This window comes from Bison bison, unplaced genomic scaffold (genome assembly GCF_000754665.1).
Source record: "Bison bison bison isolate TAMUID 2011002044 unplaced genomic scaffold, Bison_UMD1.0 scf7180017864471, whole genome shotgun sequence".
Taxonomy (NCBI): Eukaryota; Metazoa; Chordata; class Mammalia; order Artiodactyla; family Bovidae; genus Bison; species Bison bison.
Genome location: NW_011495032.1, coordinates 20,833,665 through 20,853,876, shown reverse-complemented (window position 1 = coordinate 20,853,876; position 20,212 = coordinate 20,833,665). Strand labels below are relative to the sequence as shown.

Genomic DNA, 20,212 nt, shown 5'->3' with positions numbered 1-20,212 from the left:
TCCCATCTCGTTGATGGAGGAGAGGCTCTGAAGGCTTAGTGTGTCAATCAAAACAAAAAAGCAAACAAGGATCACAGAATATCATCCATTGTCAGTTATATCAGAGCCTGAGTGATCTTTCTCCATTATCTTTTTTCTTATTTTAGTTCATTGCTGTGATGATCAAGAATGTATGCTGACACTGGCCCAGGGGGCGGAAGAAGTAAGTATGGGGAAGCCAGAACATGTCTCCACAGGGTACAGGCAAAAGAGGAAGCAGTTCTGTCTCCTAGCTTCATTCTCACGACAATGCATGAGAGTATGACCTTGAAACTGGAGGTTACACGAGCTGCTGGAGAGTTTCTGTATAAAGCAGAGACTCCAAGAAAAGATAAGTCATCTATTTTATGCATGATATGCTGTTTGCTCTCTTTAATTTGATGAAGGCTTTCACCTCAGGGTATATGAGAAAACTTGTATTTAAAATGCTTTGGAATATTTCCTCAAAATCTGTACAAGCACTTGCCAGTTCCATCTTATGTCATAATAGCTCAATCCTTCAAACAACACTTTTAAACACAGGATGAGTAAGGCTTTGTCTAATATTTTTGTTATGGTGTGCCTGTGTGCTAAGTAAATTCAGTCGTGTCTGACTTTGTGTGACCCAATGGACTGTAGCCTGCCAGGCTCCTCTGTCCATGGGATTCTCCAGGCAAGAATATGGAGTGGGTTGTCATACCCTCCTCCAGGGGATCTTTCCATCCCAGAGATCAAACCTGCATCTCTTACGTCTCCTGCATTGGCAGGCAGGTTCTTTACCACTAGCACCACCTGGGAAGCCTACCGTATTTCATACACCACACTTAGAATTTAGACTAAGACTAGACTAGAGACTGAACACTCTAGGATATAGAGGGACTTTCAAAGGGAAAAATATGCACTACACCAACAGAACTTGGGGAGTATAGACAATAATAAGCTCCCTTTGAAAGTTAAAAAGAAGGTCATATCCGCCTTGAAAATGCAGTCCTTAAGCAATAATAATAATTTAACATACAAAGTGCTTGCTCTCTGTGGTCATCCTTCTTCATGCTTTATATATGTTCATTATTCAATTGTCACAACATCCCCACAAAATAGGCATTTTTCTTATTTTAAGTTTAGAGTAAAAAAACAAATAGAGGCCCAGAATGATCCTCATTCCCAGAGTCACACAGCTGCTAAGTGGTAGAGCTGGGGTTGAAATAAAGTCTTGCAGTTGACTCCAGAGTCTGTAGTCTTAACCACGACATGATATGGCATCTCTTCAAGGCAAGTTGTGCACTCTACAAAGCATATTAAAGCCTCCCAGTCATCGTTACCCTTGGAAACAAGACAGATAAAAAGACAATCATTGCCCAGGTGGCACAGAACTTAGAGATGGGATCTACAGTCAGGAAGATAAGATGCACCAAGATATGTTGGCAGGGACAAAAGTCAGAGGATCTTCGTTGTGCTTTTAGCTCCAACAATTTCTCCCTGTGCCATTTTATCTCTTGTAAAAATGATGAAAACATTCTTCTGCCTTCCTCATACGTTTAAAGGTTAAAAAAATATGTTGAAAAGCTGTTTGTGATTTAAATAATCACAAGTAAATATGCTATTAGGTGATATAAAAAGCAATTGACATAGTCAACTACTAAATAGTGGGAAATGGCAACCCACTCCAGTATTCTTGCCTGGAGAATCCCACAGTCTGTAGCCTGTCAGGCTCCTCTGTCCGTGGGGTCGCAAGAGTTGGACATGACTTAGTGACTAAACCACCACCACCACTGCTAAATAAATGTCTTGATGTTGTGCACATTTTAATATAAATTTTACCAACTTATTTAAAATGCATCCATAAGGGTTTGTTTTTACTGAGATAGGTATACTGCTACTGGTTTTACAAATGCAAACATCCCTTTAAAAAAACAAACTGTATTAATAAACAGATTATACCCACACTCATTTTCAGAGTATTAGTTTTAAGTGCTCCCTTTGCTCTTAGTGTTGAAATTTTCATCAAGCATTTTTAAAGCATGACAAAAGCAAAGCTGGCATCTTTCCTAATTGCAAGAGAGCAGTGAAATACACAAAAATATCAAGCTTGATACTACTAATGCATGATGCTCTCATGTCTCTTTTCTGGCAGCAGGTTATGAAACACATCTAATTAATCAGCCAGAATGTCATCTCATCGGTTCTGAGAAGCGTCATCCAGGCCTAAAAGCCGGACTGTGCCAGTTTTGGTAAACAGAAGTCACTCTCTCTAGAAAACAAAGGTCAATTGGAGAAGACAGCTTGTGCCAGTACACAAAAACACAAGGACATCATCTCTGGATGACTAAGAGACAACACGTCCTGGGTACGTGATATAGGCAGGTAAAAAATGTTAGAAGAAAAATTAATCTATTAACTAATAGAACAAGAAAAACTGAAAGACTACATTATTAAGATTTACACTTAAATACTGATGTAAAAATGCTGTTTTCAATTTTCTTTTTAAGAAGAAAGCAGAGAGGTCATCTTTCTGTTCTGTGACTAAACTCCTTGAGTCCTCTTGATTAAATAAGCAGAAGCAGAAAAGACTCATTCTAGGCAAAACTGTGAAGAGGGTGAAGTTTACTGTTAACAACCCCCATCTTGCCATTCCTTTCCAGGGCTGGCTTCTTCCCACTATATGTGCAGTGATTTCTATTGACCAACCAGCACCCTTTCTCTACTCCATCGCACTTCCTCTCAAACTCCCTAACTAGGCAGCTTAGACCATATCTCTTCCCTTGAAATAGCTCTGTCCTGTGTATCATTTCCCACAAGGTATATTAGGTATTTAGATCACTGAGCTAAGCCAATTAAAGATACTAGTGTGTAGTATTCATTTAAGGAGTATTATAACTGGGCATTTCTAAAGAGTATACTTAGAAATTCTCCTCCAACAGAGGTCTTGGGAGAAAGGCAGAAAGGAGAGAAGCCCAAGAGAATTCATTTTACTTGATGGTATATAAAGCGTAACATCTCTTGGGAAAATAAATCTGAGATTGTAATGGCCTGGAATGAACAATTAATGGACAATCTGACCATTGAATACTCAACTTGAAAGAAATGTCAAGCTGTTGCCAACATTTCAATATATGAGCGATCTCAAGGGAATGTTTAGCATCTCTCCTCTAGTACTAGGGACACTTCAGGGGAAAACATGAGGACTGCTTCAAGCTGAAGAAAAGTAAAAGTAATAAAGGGCATCTCAGGCAGACTGATGCTGATGACTGATGCTGAGACAAGAGGGCTATCAAAAGCCCCAACAATGACCTCCACGGTTATTTGGCTTCCAAATGTCAGAGTCCATGCAAATCCCAACACACTTAAAGAGTAACACTTAGAATCATAGAAAACCATAAATCACTACAGAAATTTGAATCTAAAAATTAGTAATGATTAATGACTTTTTTTAAAAAAAGATACATTAAGCATTCATAATCAAATCTTTCCAACATCATTAAATTGCAGTTAAAATACATTATCTAGAAATCAAGAAATATGTGATGCATTTAGATTGCAAATGGGACTGATATACTACCATGCCACCACAATTTTTATTACTACTAATAAATTATTACTGACAATAAAAAGCAGAAATATACACACAGATGTAGAGAACAAATGTATGGACACCAAGGGGGGAAAAAGAGGATGGGATGAATTGGCAGATTGGGAATGATTATACATTACTATGGGCTTCCCAGGTGGTGATAGTGGTAAAGAACCCACCTGTCAATGCCAGAGCTGTAAGTAAGAGACCAGGCTTCGATTCCTGGGTTTGGAAGATCCTCTGGAGGAGGGCATGACAATCCAGTCCAATATTCATGGCTGGAGAATCCCAGGGACAGAGGAGCCTGGCAGGCTACAGTTCATAGTGTCACAAAGAGTCAGACACAACTGAAGCAACTTAGCATAAGAGAGATAACTAATGAGAACCTACTGTATAGCATGGGGGGTGGGCGGGGGGAAAGAAGGCACACTCTATTTGTAGGACACATATTAAGCTAACCTTAAAAATGCATTCCAATATTCATTAGGTGAAAATACTGTTTGAGTCCACTTACACAAGGTACCTAGAATAGACAAATTCATAGAGTCAGAAAGTACATTGGTAGATGTCAGGGCCCAGGAGGTAGGGTGAGTGGAGAGGGGGATGGGGAGTTAGTGTTTAACGGGGACAGAGTTTCAGTTTAGGGAAGTGAAAAATTCGGGAGATGGATGATGGTGAGAGGTGCAAAACAATGTGAATGTACTTACAGCTGCTGAACTGTACAGTTAAATATGGTTAAAATAGTATGTTTTATGTGACATTTACCACAATAAAAAAATTTTTTAAACTTTAAAATGCTATTGCGATACTAAACAGAAGCTAATACTTATTGAGCACAATATACTAAACATAAACCAATTTGTACCCATTGTCTCAAAACCATAAAAGAGGCTAGAATTCTAAATGCAAGTCAGCTCTTAGCTATATAACAATACATTTTATCATCTATCAAAAGACGTTTAGAATTTGTGTTATTCCTGTTCATACTAAGAAAGGCAGTTTCCCTCCAGTGTTTGAAAACAGTCTAAAATAGTTTTGGCTACATTCTGGCAGAGTAACTTACAAAAGACATCCATGGTCTTTAATATCCATTTTTCCCATGAACTGCACAATTCCTTGTGATATCAGTGCATGAAAGAGCAGTCAAACATTATAACTAGTGTCCTTGTCATGTGTGAAGGAAATGTCTGGGTTGCCTCAGAGTACACCACAAATATTTAAAGCAGTTAATCAAGACTCTGGGAATAGAGAGGCCCTCACGTATTCACAATGACACCCATAAACAAATGCAACACTGCCACCAGGCAGGCTTGTGTGGCTATGTGTCATCACACACTCAGTGGCAGACAGATTCCCCTGAAATTCTACCCACGTGAGTGTCAACACCCACAGCTAGAGTCACCCCTGGATAATACTGCGGCAAAAATTAGCCACAGACAGTATGATGGTGTTAGTACCTCTTTATTTATTCCAGCTCCATTTGCTGGACATGACCATATTGTAGTGGGCTGTGCACAGTTAATAACTGTTCAAAAAGCATGCTTTTGAGGAATCTTTGTATCATCTAAAAGGTGTAAGTGTTTTGCTCCAAAGAGATACACACAACCATTACAGTGTCCTTTATTTGAGAAATCAAAATAGCAAATTAAAAATGTGTTGGTGTCAAAACAGATATATTTCTCTTGATGTTACATTACTGAAATATTGGGTAAAACTGTGCAAAGATGGCCTGGGATTCTTGCTCTCCAGAATGAAAGCCTAGTTATGTAGAGAATGTATACAACATGTTAGCAAGAGTAACAGGCACAGAGATGTAGCCATGGGGAAATTACGTACAAAATACCTCAACTGCACAAAAATAGAAATTCTCATTGCAGAAAGTTATCAATACTCAGATTTATTATTTTTCAAGACCTTGTCAACCAAGAGGCATTATACTTGCCTCTTAAAAATGGGAATTTTTACCCTATGAACATTCAAGAAATATAGATGAGTAGTTGAAGAGTAGTTCTGGTCTAAGAGTATTGACTTAATGGAACTTTCTGTGTTATTCTTCTCCTGAAACTCTTAACTTAAAAAAAAAAAAAAGAAAAAACACTGCTTTTCAATCTTTGTCACATAAAGCATTAAACTATTTCCTTTTTATAGGAAGAAAAAAGTGAACTACAATGGACATGTTTACCTGAGCCATTAGATTTTATAATTTTTATACAGTTCAGTTTTTTAAATTATCCTCATGACACATTTTAGTATTTGTCAGAACTCCAATTAATCAAATATCTCTGAAGATTATGGAAACAGAACCTAAGTAAGTATTTTTAGTATCTGAGAACCTAGATCTGAAAGAAGAATAATTTACAAAATGTAGAAGATATTTCAAAAAAACTTTTAGAATAATTCAATGCCACAAAACATTAAAGAATAAAACAGAAAGACTTGTTTAATAACAACCATACAAAAGATTCTAAAAAATATGAAGTCAGACTCTATTAATATTCAACATAATAAAAATTATGTTTGAAAGTTAAATTTGATGACATATCTTTTAAGACCTGGTAAATAAGATTTTCTTTTTCCACACGTCTTTCTCAAATAACAATCTTTGTATTAACCATGTTTTTTTAAATTAGTTTTCAATATAGAGTAGACAACTATTGTGTCATTGTGTGAGTATGCATATATATATAGAGAGAGAGAGTACTGGGCTTCCCTGGTGGCTCAGGCAGTAAAGAATCTGTTTGCGGTGCAAAAGACCTGGGTTTGAGCCTTGGGTCAGGAAGATCCCCTAGAGAAAGGAATGGCTTACTCACTCCAGTATTCTTGCCTGGAGAATTCCATGGATGGAGGAGCTGGTGGGCTCCATGGGGTCACAAAGAGTCAGACACAACTGAGTTGACTAATACACTTAAACATATACAGTCCTATATGTAAATGAAGTAGTTTAACATTATTTAAATACTACTCACTAATAATAACATAATTGCATCACTTTAACAGAATGAAATATAAAAATTATATGATCATTTCAACAGATGCCTAAAAATCATTTGACAAAATTCTATATCATTTCATGAAAAAACTCTCAATAAATTGAGTATATATGGAATGTACTTCAATATACAAAAGGACATATGTGACAAGCCCACAGGTAACACCATCAGTTCAGTTCAGTTTAGTCACTCAATCATGTCCGACTCTTTGTTACCCCATGGACTGCAGCACACAAGGCTTCCCTGTCCATCACCAGCTCCCGGGACTTGCTCAAACTCATGTCCATCCAGTCGATGATGCCATCCAACCATCTTATCCTCTGTCGTCCCCTTCTCCTGCCTTCAATCTTTCCAAGCATCAGGGTCTTTTCCAATGAGTCAGTTCTTCACATCAGGTGACCAAAGCATTGGAGCTTCAGCTTCAGCATCAGTCCTTCCAATGAATATTCAGGGCTGATTTCCTTTAGGATTGACTGATAGGATCTCCTTGCAGTCCAAGGGACTCTCAAGAGTGTTCTTCAACACTACAGTTCAAAAGCATCAATTCTTTGGCACTCAGCTTTCTTTATGGTCCAACTCTCACATCCATACCTGACTACTGGAAAAACCATAGCTTTGACTAGACAAACCTTTGTCAGCAAACTAATGTCTCTGCTTTTTAATATGCTGTCTAGGTTGGTCATAGCTTTTCTTCCAAGGAGCAAGTGTCTTTTAATTTCATGGCTACTGTCACCATCTGCAGTAATTTTGGAGCCCAAGAAAATAAAGTCTGTCACTGATTCCCCATCTACTTGCCATGAAGTGATGGGACCAGATGCCATGATCTTAGTTTTTTGAATGTTGAGTTTTTAGCCAGCTTTTTCACTCTCCTCTTTCACTTTCATCAAGAGGCTTTTCAGTTCCTCTTCGCTTTCTGCCATAAGCGTGGTGTCATCTGTATATCTAGGTTATTGATATTTCTCCCTGAAATCTTGGTTCCAGTTTGTGCTACATTCAGCCCAGCATTTTGTATGATGCACTCTGCATATAAGTTAAATAAGCAGAGTGACAGTATACAATCTTGACATAATCCTTTCCCATTTTGGAACCAGTCCATTGTTCCATGTCTGGTTCTAACTGTCAATAGTAAAAGGTTGAAAGCTTTTCTTCTAAGATCAGGAACAAGACAAGAGTGCCCACTCTCACTATTTCTATTCAGCATAGTATTGGAAGACTTAACCAGAACAATTAGGCAAGAAAAAGGAATAAAAGATATCCAGATTGGAAAGGAAGAAGTAAAATGATGACCTGATGTTTTATATAGAAACTCCTAAAGACTCCATAAAAATACTGTTAGAACTGATTAGTGAATTCAGTAAAGGTGCAGGATACAAAATCAACATAAAAATATAATCAGTTGTATTTCTATACACCTACAACAGACTATCAGAAAGTGAAAGAAATAAAATAATTCCATTTACAATAGCATCAAAAATAATAAAATACTTAGGAATAAATTTAACATAGGAGGTGAAAGATCTGTACACTGAAAACTAAAGGCACTGATAAAAGAAACTGAAGATAATACAAATAAATGGGAAGCTATCCCATGATCATGGATCATAATTACAATTAAGATGGTCATATTACCCAAAACCATCCATAGATTCAATGTGATCCCTACCAAAATTCCAGTGGCATTTTTCACAAGAAGAGAAAAATAACACGAAAATTCATACAGAACAAAAAAGATCCGAAATAACCAAAGCAATCCTGAGAGAGAACAAGTTGGAGGCATCATACATCTGATTTCAAACTATGTTACAAAGCTAATCAAAACAGTATGATTCTGTCATAAAAAGACACATAGACCAATGGAACGAAACTGAGAGTCTAGAAATAAAAGACTGTGCTTGTCTGCTTAGTCGCTCAGTTGTGTCCGACTCTGTGTGACCCCATGGACTGAAATCCACCAAGAGCCTCTGTCCATGGGAATTCTCCAGGCAAGAATACTGGAGTGGGTTGCTGTGCCCTCCTCCAAATAAAAGACTAATAATATATTACTGTTGTTCAGTCGCTCAGTCATGTCCAACTCTTTTTTACGACTCCATAGACCCAGGTTTCCCACAGTGCAGGAGGATTCTTTACCAGCTGAGCCACAGGAAAGCCTAAGAATACTGGAGTGGGTAGCCTATCCCTTCTCCAGAGGATATTCCCAACCCAGGAATTGAACCGGGGTCTCCGGCATTGCAGGCGGATTCTTTACCAACTGAGCTACACACACTGCCCGAAATAAGAATGGTCATTTAAAATAAAATAATTTGTATTTCAACATGTAAACACCCAAGCAGGCATTCAGGAAACCATAATGAGGTAGATAGATACTTGTACTTACTTAATACGATTCATTAATATTTAAAAGAGAGATAACAGGACCAGATGCCTTTCTACACACATAAGATACAGGAAATGACAATGCTGATGTACCACATAGATACCAGTATATAAACAAATAATGGCAACAGACCAGACTTGCTTACATATAATAAAAGAAGGAAGGAAATAATCTTAATTAAGATAGGGATAATATGTCAAGACAAGTACAGAATCTCACCATGGAGAAAAATGTGATAATCCCACAAGTTAAGAAGTAAATAATGTTCCATACAGCTCATCACAGAGAAGGTAATGGCAACCCACTCCACATCTAGCCTGGAAAATCCCATGGACAGAGGAGCCTGGTGGGCTGCAGTCCATGGGGTCGCGGAGAGTTGGACACGACTGAGCGACTTCACTTTCACTTTTCACTTTCATGCACTGGAGAAGGAAATGGCAGCCCACTCCAGTGTTCTTGCCTGGAGAATCCCAGGGACGGGGGAGCCTGGTGAGCTGCCGTCTATGGGGTTGCACAGAGTCAGACACAACTGAAGTGACTTAGCAGCAGCAGCACCAGCACATCTCATCAAATTTGCCAAATCTTCAAAAGAACCTCAAAGGACATTTTCCTTGTGGTTGATAATATCAGCTTCTACTTCACAGGATACTGTGGAAGGCTTATCATGGATTATCAATAATAACAAAGTATCAAATCAAAACCAATATCTCACTTCAGGTTGTTCCAATATTACAATTACAGAAATTATACAATCAGGTAGACAGAATGCCCAGAGTGAATACGTTATTCAGTAATTTGGAAACAATATCTTTATTCATTTCGGCTTACCTCTCAGTAACTCCTTCTCATGTACTGGGCCTTTCACATAACTTCTTGTTAAACAATCATTTACAAAAGTCCTCTGATTCGTATTTTAGAATGTGCAGTCAGGCAAGACTCAAGAAAGTCTTGAAGGACATGGAGCAATTCTTCATTGTTTTGCACCATCCTGCACAGTGTAGGAAAGCCAACATTCCTGGCCTCTCCCACTAAATGGCAGGAGAATCCCCCTCCCTCTGAAAGTCACCTCTACAATGTTTTTAAATACCCTCTAGGGGGCAGTACTATGCCTATTAAGAACCATCAGGCTAGAATCTGGGGATACCATGTTGAGCACAGATGACCCCCAGCCACATAAATGTTAACTCTAGTAAGGGATATAGGCATAAATCAAAAAGTCACAAAAACAAATTTATGCCTAATTGCAAGTTGAGCTACATGCTTAAAGGAACTGGATGCTGCAGGAACAGGTAGTCTAGGGTATTAGCCAAGGCTTCCCTGTGAAAGTGACAACTGAACAACAGCTTGAAAGATGGAGTGGCATCTTCATTTCTTTCCTGACATCTTACAATCAGTGAGATACGATGTGAAGGTCTTTTGATGCTCACCTTGAATCTTTAATCCTCCTACAGTCTTACAGATACAGATAGCATAGGAGGTGATTGGTCTAGAAGTATACAGCCTCTATGACACAGCACCAAAATTGTCTGACACATCCCATTTTTCCTTATATTTCATTACTTAGAATTTATTTGTTTCCTTGAAATTTAAACTGGGAAAAAAACATTGAAAGTGGAAAATACTCAGTAAAGTTTAATTTAGTGACAGCGTCATTTTGTTCCACCAAGTAAGAGCTCTCAGTCAGTATTTAAAATTTTTGAAGAATAGCTATAATGTTTTCATAACTACATGGATGAAGAAATGGACTCAAGATAGCTAAATAAATATATTTCCCAGGTTCGCACAAAAACAAGCATGAGGGAAATAACTAATAATGTCTGCTTCCCAGGATAACAGATGGTTTTTCTTCACTGCATTATTTTTCTTTGTATTTAGGTACATTACATGCTATGCTGCACATGTCATCTAATAGATTTTAGAAATGTAGAGAAGGAGAAAATAGCTTAAGACTTTTTGATTTAAAAAAGAATAAAAAGTCCTTTGAGAAAACTTGTGAATGTCCTTAGCATAAATACTACATTGGTGCTCATACTTTGATATCTGACCTTTTCCTTCAATATGGGTACAAAGTTTGGAATAATATAATAATTTTAATCTGAGCCAAATTTTCAGAAATTTGCAATACAGAAGCAATGATAGAAGATTCATGAGTAGGGAAAGTGTGGAGAAGATGATTGGTTTTCATTTTAGAGAACACTGTGCCACCTGTTAGACTCCTTGAACAAAAACCCACCAAGTATTAGCAAGGTCATTTGAGGCCTCAGTTTTCTCATCCATAAAATGACTATAATAATTGTAGCCATCTCCAGGGTTAAAAGCAAGATTAAGAGAGATAATACATGTGAATCGTTTAGAACAATGCCTGGCATACATGGTAAACACTAAAGGTTGTTAGCTATTTACTATTAGTCCATAAACTGAAAACTTAAAGCTTTCAGTAAATGCAATGTTTCACTATCAGTACCATTATAAACATCTATAGATGTTATAGATGTCTACTGTATTTTACCTTCTAAAATATAAGGAAACATGAAGTAATTTGAAGCTTAAAAAAAGCAAGTTGGTAAAGTCAGGGGGAATAAACCATTATTGAGAATAAAATTCAGGATTGATCACCCTTAGCCCCATGAAAAATCTCATAATGTTTAAAATAAAAAGAATAACAATTGCATTCATGTGGGAACTTACCTTGGAGAATCCCAGACCCTATAATCCTCCCCCCTCTGAAAGTTTATTTTTTGTAGTTTAGAAGTTACAACATTGTTCAGTGTAAACTGTGGAAGCGCTGCTCACTACTGAGATTAAAAAAACAGCTGTTTCATTTAAGCCAGATGAGAAATTTAAAATGAACTGAAGTCATCTGTCACCGAAAAAAAATTAATGACAAGCATTATCTTTTGTGACAGACCTGTTATATTTCTGAAGATACCAGAAGATAGATTTCTGCAAGGGTACTCTGTTTAAGAAGCCATCTGTCTGCTTTGGGCAAATGACTGTGAGCCTAATCCACTTACAGAAAATGTCAACAAAATTGCTTCAACACCACCGAGCTGAATAATAGAAAACCCTAAGCTAAACTTTAAAAGTATGATTCCACTGCAGAAAGCTTTATGAATTTATGTTTGTGCGGTGATACTGATATCCTGAGAATTCTCTTGCAGGCATTTTGACAAAGAACCATTCAATAAAACAAGAAGAAGCCACTGCCTGTTGGTTTCCCTGCTCTTTGCTTCCCATTATTGTGATCATCTGCCTTTTGTCAACAGCTCTAGTTAGAAAGGACAAAAGAGTAACACCAACCTTTAGCAAGGTGACAAAGGCTATTAATTGTACTTTAAATGAAACTTTAGTAATAGATGGTCATCATCACAAAAAATATATCATAATATCTCAAATTAACTTTCCTTGTATAATGAATGACTATCTTGAGTGCTGCAAGCCAAACACAGCGTGAGCTTCTCTTAATATAAAAACCTCTGTTTTGCCAATTCATGCAATTTTCACTTTAAAAAGATTATCTACAATGGCCTGAAAGATGTAGGATGCCTCAAACCTCAGAACAGACAAAGCCTAGAAAGGTAGTTACTAATATTAGAAGGATATTTTTAAAAATTCATTCTGGAGTTCACTTGGTAACGTTTTAGTTTAAGAAATTAGTGATAGCATTGCTTAAAGTATTGGCTTTTTTATTCACCCAAAAGATAAATCTCAAAAATGCCAGAATAAGAGTGTAGCTACATTAATAAAAGAGTGAACATCAGATCACAAAATGGTTTCAACTGCCTAGCGGTCACAGTGCTGAGACGTTCAGTAAGCAAGTGGCTTCTTGTGACATCTGGCCCTGCATTGCACCACTCCAGGGGCACCTTTCACCCTGTTTGTGTGAACAGCATCCCCTGCAGCCCAATGACAGACGTACTACGTCTGGTCTAGACCTGCCCTCTACCAAGGACACTTATTCTTTATTCTCTGCCAAACCATAATGCTTTTACAAAGGCTGAAACTGTCCCCTTTAGGAGTGCATCATGGCGTGGGCCGAACTGGCCTATCCAGTGGCTCTATGGGCACCCATTTACATGGGCATGACTTCTAGGTTCGGTGTTGGTTACAGCGGCCAAAGAGCTATCAGCAAGACACTGTCAAAGGTCAACCACCTTGTACGCTCCACCCATTTCTTTATTAAATGAATTGGGCTACTTTTTATTAACAGTTAAATCGAGCTGCAGCCAACTCAGCTCCCTCCACAGTGACTGTTTATAGAGATTTAGTCATTAATGAAGTATTCACTGTTGATGGCCCAAATCCAGTAGCACATTTGGTTAAAGACCAGATTACTGTTACTCCAAGAAAATGTCAAGACCTGCGTTTGCTCATCTGAGACTTTCTCAAGTTTCAGATCTCAAACTCAAGCCATCCACAATACCAAACTATTAGCAACACATTTTCTTCATGCTTTTTAATGTTTATTTCAAAAATCATGCTACTCGCAAGTTAACATAATAGCATCTAAATTTCTCAGTTGTCCATATTATGTCATGTTGGCGTAATCAACTTATCTATTGCTATCCATCTATCTGTGTATACTTCATCCTGTATACCTCAGTAGGCATGTCATGAAAATAAGGATTCTATATAACCACAATACTATCATAGCCCCCAACAAAGCTGGCATTCATTCAGTCATTTAATTTGAAAGCGGTGCACTTAAATTTGCTCAAATGTACCAAAACATCTTTTACAGATGTTTAAAAAAATCCAGAATCCATTCAAGTTTCACATTCTTAGCATCTTGAAAATAATGATCCAGCTATGTGAGTGAGAGCAAAAGCATGAATGACAGGAGAGTGCCTGGGGAAACTTAACGGGCAAGTTCACAGCAATAAGTACTACTTCCTTAAAGACATACATTTACCTCCACAGCTTCACTCCTGTCCACTCCCCAGAATATGCACCACTAAATCATCACATACACTTGTCAAAACATTTCTTCTGAATGTCAAATACCATCACTCTTATATTCTTATTTTTAAATCAACTTTATAAATACAGACGCCTGGAAAAGTTCACTGTACATTCACTAAGCCCATTCAGTTTTATGAATGTCATGCTGTTCTTCCTAGGCAAGCCTCAGATTTCTTCCCAGAATAGATGACTCTGAAAATCAAACTATCAGAAACTTCAATTTCAATATTTCAGTAGCTGGTATATTTTTAGGCCTTAGCTATACAAACCAAAAAATTCTTCCACATTTTTAGAGGAACTTTAAATTATCCCCAAATTAAGGATCCAGAACTCCATTTGACAAGCCTTGCATGACCTTGTCCAAGACCACAGACTCCTTCTAAAAAAACAGCACCAGGCTGACCTTGAGCTGGATGGCTTGCTCTGTGCTTTAAAACCCATCTCCCAAGAGTAGCATGGAAACATATACACTAACATATGTAAAACAGATAGCCAGTGGCAATTTGCTGTATAACTCAGGGAATTCAAACTGGGGCTCTGTGATAACCTAGAGGGGTGTGATGGGGTGGGAGGTGGAAGGGAGGCTTAAGAGGGAGGAGACATATATATACCTATGACGGATCCATGTTGATGTATGGCAGAAACCAACACAATATTGTAATTATCCTTCAATTAAAAATAAATTTAGAAAAAGATTGGAAAAAGAAAAAGCCCACCTCCCAGCCGTGACTGGTTAAACCAAGCATCACACTGGGCCAAGAGTGGCCCATCAACAGGGGATCAGTGACTGATGAACTGGCCTGACTCCAGGCAGCAGTGACAATAATTAGTCAAACCAATTAGATGAACTCTCTCAGAAACTGAGCCTGGAAAACTGGAAAAGCCTTAGCTGTTGTTGTTGTTGTTCATTCAGTGAGTCGTGTCTGACTCTTTGCGACCTCAAGGACTGCAGCACACCAGGCATCATCGTCCTTCACCATCAACCCAAAGCTTGCTCAAACTCATGTCCTTTGAGTCAGTGATGCCATCCAACCATCTCGTCCTCTGTCTTCCCCTTCTCTTCCTGTCTTCAGTCTTTCCCAGCATCAGGGTCTTTTCCAATGAGTCGGCTTTTTGCATCAGATGACCAAAGTATTGGAGCTTCAACTTCAGCATCAGTCCTTTCAATGAATATTCTGGACTGATTTCCTTTAGGATTGACTGGTTTTGATCTCCTTGCAGTCCAAGGAACTCTCAAGAGTCTTCTCCAACACCACAGTTCAAAAGCATCAATTCTTTGACACTCAGCCTTCTTTATGGTCCAACTCTCACATCCATACATGACTACTAGAAAAACCATAACTTTGACTATACGGACCTTCATTGTATAGTCAAAGGTATGACTTTTGTGAGCCTTAGTTAGTTGCTAACAAAAAGAGGTGCTAGAAAAGAGAGGAAAGAAAGAGAGGAGAGAGCTGAACCTAAGGCCACAGAACTAGAGTGAAAATTCCTAAATTCTTATTCCTAAGAGAGGAAAAGATAACACAATGCCCTAAAGCCTGCTCACACTGTCATGATCTTCTAGCCACAGTTCAGTGAGGCTGCCCATTCTGTGGCTCCCCTTCTTCCCAGGACATGAGTTGCCCACATTGTCACAGTCTCACCTGAAAAAGCCTGAATGAGTCCCTGGTTCCCTGTAACTCAAGCCAAAAAAAAAAAAAAAAACTACTGAAACAAAGTTAAAAGCACACTTCTGCCCAAGCTAAGGCTTTCTTAAGCTTCTTGTAGAGAAAACCAGAATCGTCAAAAAGAAAGGACAGGGATTATAGCTGATGCAGTGCTGCTGCTGCTAAGTCGCTTCAGTCGTGTCCGACTCTGTGCGACCCCATAGACGGCAGCCCACCAGCTTCCCCGTCCCTGGGATTCTCCAGACAAGAACACTGGACTGGGTTGCCATTTCCTTCTCCAATGCATGAAAGTGAAAAGTGAAAGTGAAGACGCTGAGTCATGTCTGACTCTAGCGACACCATGGACTGCAGCCTACCAGGCTCCTCCGTCCATGCGATTTTCCAGGCAAAAGTACTGGAGTGGGGTGCCATTGCCTTCTCCGGTGATGCGGTGCAGTGCAGTGCAAAGATGATCAACACATCGTGAATCAGCTGTGTGACCTTGGGAATATCATTCACTCCTGTGAGGGGCCGGTTCCTGCTCTATTAAACATTGAATGGGATGAGATGTTCTCTGAGTTCACCTTATATACCCAGTGTCTATCATTTACTAATTAGGGCTCGATTCAAAATCACTGTGTTAAAATTCATTACCTCATTATTTTAAATAAGACAGACTGTTCAGTGGGAAAGAAATAAGGAAGCAATAAAAGTGCTCTGTTAGGGAAAGAACAGAGGACTGTGGAAAACACGTGACAAAGATCCTAACCCTGATGGCAGGGGGGCAGCAGGGGGTGAAGTCACCGCATCAGAAAATGTCTCCTGAAGACTTGGCACCTGAGCTCACAGCAGGGGCGCAGGTGAAGGGCCCAGTGCAAGTGTGTGAACCAAGGCTCCCAGGGGGCAGTAATGACAGCAGAGGGACGGCCTTATAACTGCTCAGCAGGACAGTGTAACTGGTACCTCCAAGGGGAAAGTCCAGTGTGGCTGGGGTAGCGCTCAGAAGAGGAAGGTGATGAGAGGCAAAGCTGGAATGGAGGAGGTCACAAACAGCTCCACAGGGGAAGGTAAGAAGTTTGCAGGAGGAGCCATGGAAAACCATGGTGGGGCTTTAAGAAGGCAGAATGGCCATGACCAGACCTTTAGAAAGGTCTCCCAGGTGTTGTGTTCTGGAGTAGGACAAGGGTAGATGGGGAAGGAAAGGTTCTTCACTAACCAGAGTGATAAATAACTAAGGCAACAGCTATGGGAATGGAGACCTCTTAGGGAGATATTTAGGAGGCTGACCAGTGATGCTTGGTAACTGCTTAGAAGTGGAGGTTTGGGGAAAAGATCAAGGATTACCCCAGGACTTTATTTGGCTTGCTGAGAGTTGTCATTCACTCATTCAAGTAGGAATAGCAGAGGTGTCATGGAGGGCAGGCAGGAGATGTGGGTGGAGATGAGCACAGTTTGAGCTGACCTCTTCATGGCTGAGAGACCTCCAGAGTGCAATACCTGATAGGTAGTTGGGAGGGATGGGTGGGGAGTGGCGGTCATCCAAAAGGGTAGGAAGAGACACTTGGACCAAAGATATACACTTTGGATTCAATAGCATAGAGGGGGCAATAGAAACCATTTGCATGGACAGTATGACCCAGAAAGAGGGGATGGAGTGAGAGAGCCTAGCCTAGAACCCTAAGAAACACCAGAATTTAATAGAAGAGTAGAGGAAAGGTAACCTGCAAAAATCCTGAGATGAAAAGCCAGAGATGTAAGAGGAAGGCCAGGAATGTGCAGAGGATATCCCCTAGATCAAGGAAAGCAGTGATGCAAGGAGGAGGGAGTGATCAGCCCTCAGAATGTTCCCAAGTAGTGAAGGGAGATAAAAGCTGACACACATCCACAAGATCTCGTGACAAGAAGGTGACTGGTGACTCTGGTGAGAACAATTTAATGGAGTGTCAGGGGGAGAAGACAGATTAAAGTTGACTAAGGGGTGCGTGGGAGGTAAGGAAGTGCATACAGCAAGTATAAACAACCTTGTTAAGAAGTTTGGCAGTGTAGGCGAAGAGAGAGATAGGAAGTCGAGTAGCCAGAGGGGAGCTGAAAGTATGTATAGAAGCCATTTTTTATGCATAAACACAGTCAAACTGAACAATGAACTGTGAGAGAACAAAGACAAAACATGAAATGGAATAACTAAAAGCCTCTCCTTCTTGGACTGATTGTTGTTCTCATTTGATTTTCATAGTGTCCTAATGTTCCTTGTCCTTATTTCAGAGCTTGTTATTTGTATGAAGTGAAAAAGTTACTCATCAATTAAACTTGTAAAGCATACTAATTTAAATATATCAATAAATCTACCTAAAAACTTAAAAAAGCAGGGATTGCATATGGCCTATGCATTCAACTACTCCTGAAAAATGAAGTGTTCTCACATTGTCCACCAGGTGGCTCCCCTGTTTGAGGCTTAGGTAGGAAGCTTCTGTCTGTCCACAAAGTCTGTTTCAATGGTTAGTAACGGCCCTCTAACACCATTTGGTTAATTCCTCTGCTTCCATGAGAATTCGGACCTCAATCATTCTAAGTATGTAAGAGTGACCTCAAATAAATTCTGAGAACTTACAATGTCATAACAGTCATGGCTCTTCAAAGCAAAAAAAAAAAAAAAAAAGCTATCAGCTTTATCAATTTGGTGAAAGAAGAAAAAACTAATTGTAAAATGTTCAATAAATTTGTTTCACATAACAATAAATAGGTTAAAATATAAATGTCTCTTTCATGTATAAGGCAGTAACTTTATACTTGCTGTTTGGATTTTAACATGCATAACTTAACCTAATATGATGTAAAGCTCTCAAGTTTAAATAATTTGTTGATAGCTCTAAGACATAAAGATTTTTCCTCTACTTGAAAGGAGTTATTAGCATGATTTAGCATTCAGGACATATTATCATTATGCATTTACGATGTGGGTTGAAGGAGATCAAACCAGTCGATCCTAAAGGAAATCAACCCAGAATACTCATTGGAAGGACTGATGCTGAAACTCCAATAGTTTGGCCACCTGATGAGAAGAGCTGACTCATTGGAAAAGACTCTGATGCTAGGGGAAAAAATGAAGGCAAGAGGAAAAGCGGGCAACAGAGGATGAGATAGTTGGATGGTATCACTGGCTCAATGGACATGAGTTTGAGCAAACTCCGGGAGATAGTGAAGGACAGGGAAGCCTGGCATGCTACAGTTCATGGGGTCACAAACAGTCGGACAAGACTTAGTGACTGAACAACAACCCCATGGACGCTCCTCGTTGCCCTTCTCCCATCCTGCTGTGACTGAAACACCAACACTAGAAATAACACGGGAAAGGGGAGGGCAAATGTTAGTTTTACAACTACCAGGGTACAAAGGGGTTAAGAACACACCACCACACACACACATACACACACACACCATACTAGCTAAAACCAGTTTTCCTCAGTTGCCTATCTTTTTAGGAAACAGTTTATCATTTTTAACTTGTTAATAGTGCAGCATGAATGTTAGCACCTCAGATTTGGAACCCAAATGGAAATGAGAGAAGCACCAACATAGGGATGGCTCCCTCCACATGGCGCCTTGGAAAATCCCCATGACTGTCCCTGGGGACAACACATCGTGTTACTCTTCTTTACCCCTCTTTCTTTGTTTTCTGAGTAACTTGAAAAAAATCATAAAGGTTAGCCTCTGAGTAAAATCACCCTCAGGAAGCAGGAACCACCATAGGATATTTGGAGAATTGCAGAAGGTTGTTCATGGCTGGAGTACAGGGGAAAGTGAAGATGAATACAAGAAAAATAAAAGCAGTGTTATGGTCATTAAGGAAATGACCTACTTAACAAGGCAAAACAACCTCATCAGAGACAAATTAAAGGAACTGTATATACCTAGTCAGGGCTTTAAAACTTTGTTACCCTGGAGACTTGAGAAGCTGCATTCCTCTAAGGAAAATATTTGTTTATTTCACAGAGGCATGTTCATTGTTCTGCTTATGTAAAAATGTACGTCATATCTATTCAGAACAAACACCAACACATTCTAGCCATCTCCTAGCGCTATCCCCTTAGCCATTCTTCCTTGTCCTTCAACTTTCCATATTTACGTGTTGGAGCAGCCAGGCTGACACCTGCCAGACGATGTTTCAGCACTGAGAGAAATCAATGGGTCCTGGCAGCCGTCTCGGCTCCCTTTAAAGGGTGACCTTTAGGAGCGGCAACAGAACCATATCCTCCACCATGACATATTATTTTTTTTAATCCTCAGTTTCAGGTTGCATAGTTTTTAATAAAGTCTTCCCCTAATGTCAACTTCAAGGGTACTGAACCATCACAGCGGACTTCCTTCCTCTCTACCTACATTTCAGTTTCTTCTTTTTTTCCTTCTACTTGGAAAAGTGGAGCTTGGCTGCAGTGAAGTTGACATTAGTTCTCCCGGCTGTGGAGGGTCCAAGCACTGCTAGATTATTTTAAAGGAATAGTTTCCAACATTTCTCATCTCTATAAACCACAGAAGGTTTATATTATATAGTCAGGTTTTTTTTAAATAAAAAGGAAAAAATATCAAAAGCCTGTAGTTACTACAAATTGCTCATAAATATAAAAATGAAAACTCTAAGAATGCTAAACCTCAA

At 39.2% G+C, this 20,212-nt stretch overlaps 1 protein-coding gene across 3 annotated transcripts in view; it reads right to left on the bottom strand.

Moving 5' to 3' along the window:
- PLCL1 (phospholipase C-like 1) overlaps nucleotides 1-20,212 on the bottom strand; it is a 369,884-nt gene that overhangs the window by 3,299 nt on the left and 346,373 nt on the right. The window lies entirely within an intron of this gene.